The sequence below is a fragment of the Pan troglodytes genome, chromosome 10 (genome assembly GCF_028858775.2).
Source record: "Pan troglodytes isolate AG18354 chromosome 10, NHGRI_mPanTro3-v2.0_pri, whole genome shotgun sequence".
NCBI lineage: Eukaryota > Metazoa > Chordata > Mammalia > Primates > Hominidae > Pan > Pan troglodytes.
The window spans coordinates 136,856,076-136,870,526 of record NC_072408.2 but is presented as its reverse complement, the minus strand read 5'-3'; the positions used below and the strand labels follow the sequence as shown (position 1 = coordinate 136,870,526).

The 14,451-nt window shown below is 48.6% G+C and overlaps 1 long non-coding RNA gene across 1 annotated transcript; it reads left to right on the top strand.

The window, feature by feature from the left end:
- The first annotated feature begins 1,215 nt into the window (after positions 1–1,215).
- Positions 1,216–5,739, top strand: LOC107967808 (uncharacterized). Its single transcript, XR_001708523.4, has 4 exons — positions 1,216–3,711; positions 4,034–4,119; positions 4,239–4,353; positions 5,132–5,739. It is a non-coding gene; the product is annotated as an uncharacterized LOC107967808 (long non-coding RNA).
- Positions 5,740–14,451: the final 8,712 nt, after the last annotated feature.

Sequence of the window (14,451 nt, the reverse complement as noted above, 5' to 3'; positions counted from 1 at the left end):
ATATGCCTTGAGGAAGCCACCTTCTTGTAGTAGAAAAGTCAAAAGCCCTATTATTTTCTTTATATTCAAATTTCGCTCTTAAAAATCATTTAGCTTCGTAATAAAAAAGCAATTAAGAGAAAAACAAACTACCATGGTCCTTATTGTTAACAATCCTGTATCACGCTCTTAAAAATGTGTTAAGAGGGCAGATCTTATGGTCAGTGTTCTTTCCATGAAACAAAACAAAAACCAAATTACTAAGGTCTTCTTCTCCATCAGAAACCTTAGATTTCAGCTGTGGTTATAGTCTTGGCTAACTAAATATGGATGACCCTTTGGAAACATCTTTTCTCCCATGCTTGTTTTATGTTGCTATGGTTTGGCTGTGTCCCCACCCAAATCTCATCTTGAATTTTAGCTCTCATTATTCCCATGTGTTGTGGGAGGGACCTGGTGGGAGAAAACTGGATCATGGGGGTGGTCTCCCCCAAACTATTCTCGAGGTAGTGGATAAATCTCATCTGATGGTTTCATAAGGGAAAGCCCCTTTTGCTTGATTCTCATTCTCTCTCTTGCTACCACCATGTAAGACATGGCTTTTGCCTTCCGCCATGATTGTGAGGCCTCCCCAGCCACGTGGAACTGTGAGTTGATTAAACCTTTTTCTTTATAAATTACCCAGTCTCGGGTATGTCTTTCTCAACAGCATGAAAACAGATTAATGCAACTTGTATTCATAAGGCCCATTTTCCACAATTGCAGTTTAGTGGTCCCAGAACATAATTTTGTGATTGGGAACTGGGGTTCATTTCACTTGTTGGGCTTATCTGCCTGCAGGGCAGGAATAAGGCAGAAGCTACTAAGTGGACTTACTGCTCAGCTGCAGCCCTCTGCAAACCATCTCCCTCCTATTTTCTCCCGTGTACTTCCTGCGGGGGGTATTCAATGGTTCAAGAGAAGAAACTGCAGTCCTCATTTATCAGCGTCCTATTTCCTGTGACTTAGCCCAAATGTCTTTATGGCCCAAGTGAAAACATAATTCTCAAGTATAAAGAGAAAAATGGAAGGGAGAAAAGCTGACGGTTTACTGTGCATGGTTACCTGCATGACAGGTGGAATAGCTGTAGCTGCACCCAGAAGACAACTGACTTTCACCCTCAACAGCCCCTGCTGCCTTTCAGAACCCTCTCTGTGTGTGATGTAATAATGGGGCCCTGCTGGGTGTGGTGGCTCATGCCTGTAATCCCAGCACTTTGGGAGGCCAAGGTGGGTGGATTATTTGAGATCAGGAGTTCAAGACCAGCCTGGCCAACATGGTGAAACCCCATCTCTATTAAAAAATACAAAAATTAACCAGGTGTGGTGTCTCACACCTGTAATCCCAGCACTTTGGGAGGCCGAGGCAGGCAGATCATGAGGTCAGGAGATCGAGACCATCCTGGTTAACATGGCGCCTGTAGTCCCAGCTACTCGGGACGCTGAGGCAGGAGAATCGCTTGAACCCGGGAGGCAGAGGTTGCAGGGAACCGAGATCACGCCACTGCACTCCAGCCTGGGCGACAGAGCGAGACTCCGTCTCAAAAAAATAAATAAACAAATAATGGAGTCCACATGACTTTCAGAAGTGACAGGGCAGTGACCAGCAAGTGAGGCTCAGGGAAATCCAACTTTTATTTAGTTAGCCTGATATTTTTCCAGTTCATCAAATATGCATTCCCATGGAACTTGTGGGAGTTTTCATTCTCATGCCCAGTTGGCTGGAGGAACGGCCAGGGTAGGTGGCAGGAGGTGAGGCATGTTTGTGGCAGGGCCGGGCTTGAGCAAAGGTGAGGTCTGCCCTGAGCTCACTGCGAAGACTGACCTGCGTGGGTCTGCAGGTGAGTTAGGGGCCTGTGACCCGGCTGCCCAGCAGGCTCATCCTGATCCTACTGAAACCCGAGTCTGGGGCGCAGCCAGCCCGCGGGAGCACGAGGCAGGGCGTCTGGATGGTGAGCTGCATTTTTTGCTTCCTGCCTTCCTGACCATGGCAACCACGTGGAGCATGAGGGAGCCCGGGAGGTCGGACTGCAGTCCAGATTAGCTCGCGGTGAAGCTGCTGACGGGCAGCAAACAGACGCTGTTGCCAGGCTCTCAGCCCTCAGTCCTCCCGGCTAAGGGAATCCAGGTCACGTTCTGACTCGGGGAGCCTGTGCTTGCGGGAGGCCAGGCCTTAACCCAGCCTCGGCTGGGGAAGAATTGAGTTAGTTAAGTCAATTACGGTTATTCACTTCCCTTTGCCGGTGATTGGCTTTGAAATGGGCACGTGACATCATTCTGACCAATGAGAGGACGTCTGCTGTGAGGCGGGCTCTCCTGAGAAAGAATTCTGCTGCACTTAAAGGGGCCGGTGATGGACATTCTACCTTTGGACCTGTGGGTGCTGCTGGTTGAGGCGATGATACTTGAGGGTGCTGCAGCCGCCTTGCCACGTTGAGTAGACAAAGCTGAGGTCAAGGCCAACCTGCCAAGGATGCCAAGAGATGATGGGAAGAACCAGTTCCCAAGTGGTCACTGACCCACTGAGGTTATCAACCTGGGTTTGTCTATTTCTGGACTTTTGGTAATATGAGCTAATAAATATCCACGTGGGTAAGCCTTTTTGAGCTGGGCTTTTTTTCTCATGGAGGCAGCTTCCTGTTATAGGGGACAGTGAAGAAGTCAGAGTTCATGGCTGAAAGCACAGGCTGCAGACTTAGACAGACCTGAGTTCAGGTCCTTGCTCTGCCACCTACTTGCTGTGTGACCTTGGGCTTAGCTTCTCTGACCTTGAATTTCTTCATCTGCCTCCAAATAAGGGAGAGCCCTGGCAGAATCATGGGAGGAACAGCGTGTGGAGCCCTCAGCACAGAGCCCATCCCAGCAAGCAGTCAATAAATGTTAGCTCTCCCAAAGTTGGCAACCAGTCCTAAAGACTTCATGCCCAGTCTCATAGCAAAGCTCCGTAGCCCAGGATCTTCCAAGCACATGTTGCTTGTAGCCATCAAGATATAAAAACAACCCATGTTTGGCCCAATCTTCTACACATTAGGGCTTTTGAGCCTTTCCTAGGGATACCAATTATGCAGCATTTTGTGCTAGGTGGATCTGGGATTGTTTTAAGCTCTCTTTCAAATGAAAGCAACACAGTCTTTTTTAAAAAGTAAAAATAAAATGGACTCATCACCCAACAGTAATGCACATGTATGTTCATCAAAGAAAATATAGAGGGATCCACCGCTGTATGATTGGTACCAGCCTGTTATGGGGTTGAATTTTGTCCCCCACCCAAAAAGCTGCAGTAAGTCCTGACCCCAGGACCTCGGAATTGGCCTTATTTGGATGGAGGGTCTTTCCAGAAGTAACCAAGCTGAAGTGAGGTCAGTAGGGTAGACCCTAGTCCTCATCAGAAGGGAGAACTTGGACACAAAGAAACCCACCAAGGGAAGGCGATGTGAAGACACAGAAAGAAACGCCCACCTACAAGCCACAGAGTGAGGCCTGGAACACGTACGTCCTCCCTCCCCACACAGCCTCAGAGGGAACCAGCCCTGCTGTTGCTATGATCTCAGATTTGCAGCCTCCAGAGCCGTGAGATAATACGTGTCCGTGCTTTAAGCCGCCCAGTCTGTGGCACTTTGTTATGGTAGCCTGAGCAGACTAACACAGGCCCCAGGCTGGACGCAACACAGATGCCCGTCAGGAGGTGCGCAGGTAAGTAAGTGGTGGTGAATTTACACAAGGCAGCCGTGAAACTGAACTACCTCCAACTAGAGGCAACATGGAAAATTCTCAGACATGAAGTCCAGCCAAGAAACCAGAGGCAGGAGTCCATCCTGCAGGAGTCCACCCACTGAGATAAAATTAACACATGGGCAAAACCGATTGAGGGTGCCAGAAGTCAGAATAGTGGGGACCCCGGGGGCCAGTGATGGCAGGGAGCTCGGGGGCTTCTGGGGAGCTCAAGTTCTCTGTGTTGACGTGGGTGCTGGTTGTACAGATGCAGGCAGGTTATCAAATCTTATTATCTCAACAGATATTCTTAAGAGGCAACAGATACCCGCTGGAATCCCTGGAAGCCTGGCAGCCCCCCATGGAGCAGAGGGGGCCCTGTGCATGAGGGTGGGTAGTCTGTGAGCCCCTCCCCTCCTGCCACGAGCCCCTCGGGTGCCTCAGTATCCTCAGACACTGTGGTTAAGTGCACCCACTGTGATGATGAAAGGCGACTTTTACTCTGTCAGTCTCCTTTTCAGCCTCAAAATCACCAACTTCTCATCATTAAAACTGAGAGAGAGAGAGAGAGAGAGAGAGAACACCAAAGCCTCACCGTGGAAACGCATGAACACGAATGAGCAGGTTTGCTTCCAAATTAGACCACATCCCAGTGTGGCCAGGGACCCAGCCCCCTTCTGTGATGGACACGCGTGCCCTTTCCCCACTCTTTCTTGAAAATGACTGTCTGATGTACACCGTCTTTCCCCGTTGTGAAGATGTGGGTTGAAGCAGGTTTGAGGAGGCTGAGTGAGAAGCCCAGTGCAACGGTTTGTCTCCTCCAGCATAGAAACTTAATTCCCCATGTGGCAGAAGTGATAGGTGGGGGCTTTAAGAGGTGATTGGGCCAAGAGGGCTCCGCCCTCATGAATGGATTAATCTGCTCGGGGATTGATGGGTTATCTTGGCGGTGGGACTGGTGGCTTTATAAGACAAGGGAGAAAGCTAAGCCAGCACACTCAGTCCCTCGCCATAGGATGTCCTACGCCACCTTGGGACACCGTAGAGGCCCCACCAGCAGGAAGGACCTCACCAGGCTTGCCCCTCCAACCTTAGACTTCTCAGTCTCCATAACTGTAAGAGACAAATTCCTTTTTAAAAATAAATCAGCCAGTTTCATGTATTCTCTTATAAGCAGCAGAAAAATGACCAAGACCCTCAGGATCCTGTACTTGGCAGCAGCCAAGCCCACGCTGGGTCCTGGGTCCTTCCATGCAGCTGACAGCCCTTGGCTGTGCTGCCAATGCCTGCACACACCTTGGCTTTGACTACTGTGTTCGTTCATTTTATGTTGCTGTAAAGGAATACCTGAGGCTAGACAATTAATAAAGAAAAGAGGTTTAATTGACTCACGGTTCTGCAGGCTGTAGCGGAAGCATGCCATCTACTGCCATCTGCTTCTGGTGAGGCCTCAGGGAGCTGCCAATCATGGCGGAAGGTGAAGGGGAGCCAGTGCATCACACGGCAAGAGCAGGAGCAAGAGAGGTGCCAGGCTCCTTCAAACAACCAGCTCTCCAGTGAACTAACAGAGCAAGATCTCACTCATCACCAAGGGGAGGGCCAAGCCATTCGTGAGGGACATACCTCCATGACCCAAACACTTCCCACCAGGCCCCACTAACAACCCTGGGCATCACAGCTCAACATGAGATTTGGAGGAGACTCATCCAAACCATATCAAGTACCCTCCTCTCCCAGCGGCCTGCAGCCTCCCTCCTTTACAGGTTTGGAAGGGCCAAGCAGTGTCAGAAAAGCTCCTGGGACTCTGGAAGGGGAGCAGAGGGAAGGCTGGGTGGCGGGGTGCTGGATGCTCCAGGAGGTAGTAGAACTGGCTCCAGGTCGGGGCCATAGACATTGATTCATTTAGAAAAATGTGCTAGTCCATGGCTTGCAAGCTCACTCCCAAGACATTCTGGGGATCTCTTCTTTCAAAACATTTTCTCTATCTTCCTTGCCATAAACCTTCAGGTTAAGAAAAAGAGAGAACACCGCCTTTGGTTTGCTTCTTACAATAATTCCATGTGATCAGTGGAATCAGTTATTTCTACTCCTATTTCAGAGCTTCACCCTGTCGCCCAGCTGGAGTGCAAGGCGCGACCTCAGCTCACTGCAACTTCCACCTCTCAAGTTCAAGCAATTCTCCTGCCTCAGCCTCCCGAGTAGCTGGGATTACAGACACACATGACCACACCTGTCTAATTTTTGTATTTTTAGTAGATACGGGGTTTCACCATGTTGGCCAGGCTGGTCTCAAACTCCTGACCTCAGGTGATCCGCCTGCCTTGGCCTCCCAAAGTGCTGGGATTACAGGTGTGAGCCACCACACCCAGCCTCTGTTCCTATTTTCTAAAGATGAGGAAATGGAGGCCACCGTCATGACGGATGAGTGGCACAACTGAGTCTGGAACCCAGGTATTCCGAGCCCCCATCCCTATCCTGTCCCTGAGTCAGTGGTGTGCTGGTCAGTGCTTAACAACTAGCTCCCTAAAACCATATGCCCTGGTTTGTAGCACCTGCCAGTTTCCATGGTATAAATACTTGCAGCATGGCCAAGTTCATCCTGCCAACCTGATGACAATAGACTCACACATTCCTGAAAATTTAACATTTGGCCCTCGTGAGCCAGTGTGAGCTATTTTGAGCAAATCGCTGCCCTGGAGACTCCTATGTTAGTTTATTTTCTCTCTGTCCTGTCTGTCACAAGGACAGCATTGCCCAAACTCCGGTCACGCGCTACGCAGAACAACGATATGGTCAACAACAGACCACATATACAATGGCGGTCCCGTAAGATTACAACAGAGCTGAAAAATTCCTATCACCTAGTGACGTGGCAACAGTTGTAATGTCATGGCACACTTTATTTTTTCTTAGATTCAGAGCATCTTAAGTGTACAGTGTTTACAGAGTCTACAGTCACGTACGGGAATGTCCTAGGCCTTCACGTTCACTCACCACTCACTCACCCACCACAGCAATGTCCAGGCCTGCAAGCTCCATTCATGGTACATGCCCTATACAGATGCACCATTTTTAAACTTTTATATGGTATTTTTACTGTACATTTTCTCTATTTAGATGGGTTTAGATACAGAAATACTCACCATTGTGTTACAATCACCTACTGTGTTCAGTGCAGTAACATGTTGTGGGTTTGTAGCCCAGGAGCAATAGGCCACACCATACAGCCCAGGTGTGTGGTGTGTGACACCATCTAGGTTTGGGTAAATCCAGTCTATGACGTTCACACAACCACAAAATCGCCTAAGGACACACTTCTCAGAAAGTGTCTCCTCATAGTTAAGCAATGCATGATGAATTTTGTGCAAAACATTTGTTTTCGTTTCGATCAATAACTCAGAGATTGAAACAAAATTATGAACTGAACCCATAATTGATTCCTTTAATGTTTTCACGGTTCAGCCAATCATATTTTAAGGAAAAGGGTCCCCTCTCCACACCTAACCCCTTCCTGGCATCCAGGGTCTCAGGTGCCTCCTCTGGGACACCTTGGGGCACCACAGTGTCAAGCAGGGAGGTTGTTCTTAGGACAAGCCAGGCAGGATAGGCCAGAGGGCATCAGTCCTGTAGGATGGGCAGTGGGCATGTGTGGTTGGCTGTTTGCAGGGGACGGGCCTCTATGGATTTGAACAGGAAAGATGGGGCACTTAGCTCCCAACCCTAGAAAGGTATCGAGTTTGTGGTGGCTCCCGAGGAAGCTGCCTGCCTGTGGGGTCAACATTCCAGCCCCCATGGTCTCTCGGCTGTGGCGTCAGGGACATCTGTATGATGTAAAATTTAAAAGCCTCGTCTGAAGACAGGCTGCCTGACTTCAAAATCCACTTCTGCGTTTATTCCCTGGGTAATTTGGGACAAATTATGTTGATTTCTAGTGCCCCGGTTTCCTCATCTGTAAAGCAATGGTCATAATAGTGCCTACTTCATAAAATGGTTGAGATAATTTAATGAAGATAAACTTGGAAGAGTGCCTGGTAAGCTATAATAATTATTGTTATTTCTCATTCCTGTGGCTCCCACATAACCCTTCAGGATTGATCTCCTCACTCTGCGCTGTAATAACATCGTCCCTCCCACACCCTAGACCAGAACCTCCCTGTTCCCTCTGGCCCTCATCTCTCTCCCATGCCAGGCTGTGGTCACCCTGGATCCAGCAGAGCTCCAAATCTTGGGTAGCAAGGGATGGAAGCTGGACAATATTGGAGTTGTGTCCGTCACGGCTGCCCCATTTATAGGTTCGCTGCTGCTAAAGCCACAGCCTGGATGTCGTGGGGGCAGTTTACCAGGCACTAGCTGTGTTTTCTAACTCCCACTGGCAACAGGAGGGTGGGAAGGGATGCACGGTCCCCACGTCCATGCTCTAGCCCTGGGAGAGGCTGCCAAGCTCCTGCATTGAGCTTCCTGCCCAGACATCCCTGGTCCCTGCCCAACACCTGAGCTGGACACTAGGGTGGCCAGAAGCTGAGAGCCAGGCAGCAGTTGCTCCAGGTGGCCCCGGGAATTCACAGCTTGCTTTCCTGAGATGCTGGCAGCACTTCTGAGCATCTCAGGCCTGGTGATAACACTGGGGCAGCGAGCTGGGTGGGAGCAGGCCTCCGTGCTTGTCTGTTTGCAAACACAGATGCTTATCTGGGCCTGGCACATGTTCTGGTTCTGCCTGATAATCTGGGCAGGTCCAGACAACCAGTTGGAGCCACCGCACCCAGCTAGCAGTGGCCCTGGAGATGTGGGAGAAAGACAGAGTCAGCCAGGCCCTCCTGAGTTAAGAGGGGGCTCCCCAGGACAGGGGGAGCCTTGCCGTTGAGGAGACCAGTGGAACGGAGTTGAGGGGTGCACTCAGCTGGGACACCCTGCTTGCTCTGCTCAGAGCCCTCCTATATTAGTCCATTCTCATGCTGCTATGAAGAAATACCTGAGACTGGGTAATTTATAAAGAAAAGAGGTTTAATTGACTCACAGTTCTGCATGGCTGGGGAGGCCTCAGGAAACTTACAGTCATGGCGGAAGGGGAAGCAAACATGTCCTTCTTCACACGGCTGCAGCAAGGAGAAGTGCTGAGCAGGAGGGGGAAAAACCTCTTATCAAACCATCAGATCTCATGAGAATGCACTATCAGGAGAACAGTATGGGGGTAACCACTCCCATGATGAAATTACCCCCACCAGGTCCCTCCCATGACATGTGGGGATTATGGTAGCTACAATTCAAGATGAGATTTCGGTGGGGATACAGCCAAACCATATCATTCCTCCCCTGGCCTCTCCCAAATCTCATGTCCTCACATTTCAAAACCAATCGTGCCTTTCCAACAGTCCCTTAAAGTCCTAGCTCATTCCAGAATTAACCCAAAAGTCTAAGTCCAAAGTCTCATCTGAGGCAAGGCAAATCCCTTCTGCCTATAAGCCTGTAAAATAAAAAACAAGTTAGTTACTTCCTAGATAAAATGGGGGTACAGGCATTGGGTAAATACAGCCATTCCAAATGAGAGAAATTGGCCAAAACAAAGGGGCTGCAGGCCCCATGCAAGTCCAAAATCCAATAGGGCCGTCATTAAACTCTAAGGTTTCAAAATGATCTCCTTTGATTCCGTGTCTCACATTCAGGTCATGCTGATGCAAGAGGTGGGCTCCCATGGCCTTGGGCAGCTCTGCCTGTTTGGCTTTGCAGGGTATAGCCCCTCTCCTGGCTGCTTTCATGGCTGGCCTTGAGTGTCTGCAGCATTTCCAGGTGCATGGTGCAAACTGTTGGTGGATCTACCATTCTGGAATCTGGAGGATGGTGGCCCTCTTCTCACAGCTCCATTAGGCAGTGCCTCGGTGGGGACTCTCTGTGGGGGCTCTGACCCCACATTTTCCTTCCACACTGCCCTAGCAGAGGTTCTCCATGAGGGCCCTGCCCCTGAAGCAAACTTGCCTGGACTGGACGCCCAGGCATTTCCATACATCCTCTGAAATCTAAGCGGAGGTTCCCAAACCTCAATTATTGACTTTTGGGCACCCACAGGCTCAACACCATGTAAAAGTCACCAAGGCTTGGGGCTGACACCCTCTGAAGCAATAGCCTGAGCTGTACCTTTGCCCCTTTTAGCCAAGACTGGAGCTGAAGCAGCTGGGATGCAGGGCACCATGTCCCAAGGCTGCACAGAGCAGGGGGACCCTGAACCCAGCCCAAGGAAACCATTTTTCCCTCCTAGGCCTTTGGGTCTGTGATGGGAGGGGCTGCCATGAAGGTCTCTGACATGGCCTGGAGACATTTTCCCCATTGTCTTTGGGATTAACATTAGGCTCCTCATTACTGATGCAAATTTCTGTAGCGGGCTTGAATTTCTCCCCCCAGTGGGTTTTCGTTTCTATTGCATCATCACGCTGCAAATTTTCCAAACTTTTGTGCTCCGTTTCCTCTTGAATGCTTTGTAGCTTAGGAATTTTTTCCACTACATACCCTACATCATCTCTCTCAAGTTCAAAGTTCCACAGATCTATAGGGCAGGGGAAAAATGCTGCCAGTCTCATTGCTGAAGCATAGCAAGAGTCACCTTTGCTTCAGTTCCCAAGAAGTTCCTCTTCTCCATCTGAGACCACCTCAGTCTGGACTTCATTGTTCATAATACTATCAGCATTTTGGTGAAAACCATTCAACAAGTCTCTAGGAAGTTCCAAACTTTCCCACATTTTCCTATTTTCTTCTGAGCACTCTAAACTGTTCCAATCTGCCTGTCATCCAGTTCCAAAGTCACTTCCACATTTTCAGGTATCTTTTCAGCAACGCCTCACTCTACTGGTAGCAATTCACTGTATTAGTCTGTTCTCACACTGCTATGAGGAAATACCAGAGACTAGGTAATTTATAAAGGAAAGAGGCTTAATTGACTCACAGTTCCACTTGGCTGGGGAGGCCTCAGGAAACTTAGAGTCATGGTGGAAGGGGAAGCAAACACGTCCTTCTTCACATGGCAGCAGGAGAGAGAAGTGCCAAGCAAAGGGGGAAAAGCCCCTCATAAGACCATCAGATCTCATGATAACTCACTCTATCTATCACTCTATCACTATCAAGAGTACAGCATGGGAGTAACTGCCCCCCATGATTCAATTACCTCCCACCAGTCTCCTCGTATGACACATGGGGATTATGGGAACTACAATTCAAGATGAGATTTTGGTGGGGACACAGCCAAATCATATCACCTCCCTGCATGGTGATGGGCCCGACTCTCTCCTCCTTATACAGCTGGAGGAAGAGGAAAAGAAGGACTATGAGAGGAGACTGCCCCATCATGGCACAGTGTGTGCTGGCAGGAGGGGCCTGGGTAGAACATCCCACCAACACACCTGCCATCATCTGCAGGACTGCTCACAAGCACTTGCTCAATGCTGGGCAGTCCATCCACTCAGGGCTCACAGTGTCACATGTAACCTTTCAAACAATCCCATGCTGGGGACTATTTTTATGCCCATTTTATGGATGAGAAAATCAGGACTCAGCGTGATGAAGGCCGTGGCCCCAGACCAAGGAGCTCATAAGTGGTGAAGTCAGGGTTTGACCTAGTCTTACACCAATGGTCCTGTTCATGGAACCGAGTGATTCTACATTTTCTCTGGAAGAAGGAGCAGACAAAAATGTAGACACAAAGAAGATAAACAGGAGGCGGATAGGTGGAGAGTTCTATGAGGACCAAACGCAAGATTATTGGCAGAGGAAATGCATACGTGTTAGACCAAGAGGGTGCACTCATTCTCAGGGTGGCCATTGCAGACTACCGTAGACTGAGTGGCTTAAAAAAACAGAAATTTATTCTTTCACAGTTCTGGTGGCCAGAAGTCTAAAATCAAGGTGTGGATAGGACCATGCTCCCTGCAGAGGTTCTAGGACACAATCCTTCCTGCCTCTTCCAGCTCCTCGTGGCTCCAGGCATACTTGGCTTGTGGCCGCTTCACTCCAATCGCTCCATCTGTCCTCATGTGGCTTCTTCCTTCTCTCTGTCTTTCAGTGTCCAAATCTCCTTCTCCTTTCCCTTATAAAGACACTCATCGTTGGATCACCCTAATCCAACTGATCTCATCTAGAGACCCTTAACTCATCACATCTGCAAATACTCTATTTTGAAATAAGGTCATATTCACAGGCTTTGAGTGGACATGAATCTAGGGTGTGGGAATGACACTATTCAAGCCACTTCAGGGGATGTGACTTTCTACAGTCTTACCACAAGGGGAAATGCTGGCTTTCTGTGAATCTCCAACCAATGTTTTTCTCTCTCAGCTTAAGTGGTAACACCCTGGACTCAGCTTTGGATGTCCTCAAATCGCATTCATATAGAGTCCAGGGCAGAGAGAAACAAAATTTTCATCTTGTATTTCTTTTAAAATAGTCTTTAAATTATCTTGGCATGTGGCACCTCTGCTACGTTCATCTGGAGCTTGTTCAGATAAAAAAGCCACATCATCAAAACTTTTATCAGCAGGACAGACAGCAGCGGAAACGCAGCAGAGACTTCCCCCAGAATTTCCTAGAAAATATTATTGTTTTCTCTGCACATCTGAATCACCATTGCTGAAGTGCCTGTGGGAGTCCACTGCAAGGTTCAAGGGGAAAAGTTTTGATGTTTGAGGGCTGGTATGGACGTTTTGCCCCAGAAGACCTGCCTGTAATCTGTTCCCAGGCTAATATTCAAAGATGGTTGTGGATTTAGTTAATATTCTTAGGGGTGGTTCACAGTTCACCTCCAAGGGTATCCAGGAAGAATGTTAATCTACTGTCCCCATTTTTGTGTTTTTAAGAGGAAGATTCTGGCTGGGCACAGTGGCTTATAGTGCTTGCCTGCAGTCCCAGCACTTTGGGAGGCTGGAGTGGGAGGATGGCATGAGGCCCGGAGTTTGAGACCAGCCTGGGCAACATAGAGATCTCATCTCTACTAAAAATACTTTTTTTTTTTTTAGATTAGCTGGACGTGATGGTGTGCACCTGTAGTTCCAGCTACTGGGGAGGCTGAGACAGGAGGACCGCTTAAGCCTAGGAGGTTGAGTCTGCAGTGATCTGTGATTGTGCCACTGTTCTCCAGCCTGAGTGATGGAGTGAGGCTCCAACTGTGGAAAAAAAAAAAAAAAGGAAGAGGAAGATTCGGTGGGTTTTTATGGGGTATTGGCATGGGTGTCTCCTCCAGGATGACGTTTCTGTCTTCAGAGCATTACACATTCACTAAACGAGACCTGCATCCTGGCCACAGCTGGGCTGCACCTGTATTCCCAATGGCCTCTGCAGGTGGGCAGGCCAGGCAGGTGGTGTAAGCCAGACACACCAAGGGGAACCAGGTAGGTGGGGAAGCCAGGAGGATGGAACAACAAACACCAGATCGTGAGCAGGACGGTGAGTTGCACGGCTGGGCAGAGAAACCCGTGTGTCCAGTAAATCCTCCCCTGGAGCGCTTGACAGAAAACCGTCAAGGAGACTCCTTTTTACTTGTGTGCAGACTTTGCAGATTTCAGAAATAATATCTTTACACTGCCCATGTCAGCATTACATTATCCCTGCCTAGAAATTCTAGGCGGCCACCCATGACTTGGAAACAGTAGAAGCCCGATGCATCTGTGATGGTGAGTTAATCCATGAAGATTTAAGGCTTCTATTTTAACATAAAAACATAGAAATGTGCATTTATTTGCCAATAGTTCAAGAGACAAACAAGATCTTTTCTTTGAGTGTGCACATCCTGATTGATGTCCCGCTTTTCTTTCTTGCATAACCTCATCCAAAAGGTATCTGTGTGACTTCACGTCTGTTTATGTAACGTGGATTGAGGATGCAAAGGGATCTGTGAAGAAAAGCATGAGCACAGGGTTCGTGCATGCATTTCGTGATTTATCACTCAAATCTTTCACTTGTCTGGCCTACATGTACTTTGATGGCTTTTTTTTTGTTTTTGCAACCTGCTTTTATTAAATCTTTCCAAAGCATTGAAAGTATTTTTCCTAGAAATGATTTTTGCATTCATATCCCATTGGTTGAGATTATATTTCATTAAACCATACACTGCCAGTTGCAGATACAGCTGGCAAAAGCAGGTTTGGGAATGTAGACAGCCAAGTCTCAGAAACAGGTGGAAGGGGCGTGAGTGTACTGTACCACCACTCTCTGGCATTCAGTGTGGTCAGGGTTAATGCATTTCACAGGAGGAAAGAGGAACACCTTTACTTTTATTTCTTTTTTTAGGTTTTATTTTCAGTTTTTATTTTTCGAGATGGAGTCTTACTCTGTCATCTAGGCTGGAGTGCAGTGGCATGATCCTGGCTTACTGTAGCCTTGAACTTCTAAGCTCTAGGGATCCTCCCACTTCAGCCTCCCAAGTAGCTGGGACTACAGGCATGCATCACCACACCAGGCTAATTTTTAAACATTTTTGTAGAGACAAGGTCTCACTATGTTGCCCAGGCTGGTCTCGAGCTGCGGGGCTCAAGTCATTTTCCTCCCTTGGCCTCCCAAAGAGCTGGGATTACAGGTGCCAGCCACCACCCCCAACCAGGAACGCCATCAAACCCGGGAGTTGGAATATTCACTGCACAAGTCTCTCAGCAATGACTCCCTCACCACACTTCTGGAAGACGCCTGGCTACACAAAATCTAAATTCCTCAGAAAGAACTTCACCAGGTGGTTCCTGAATGCAGAATAGG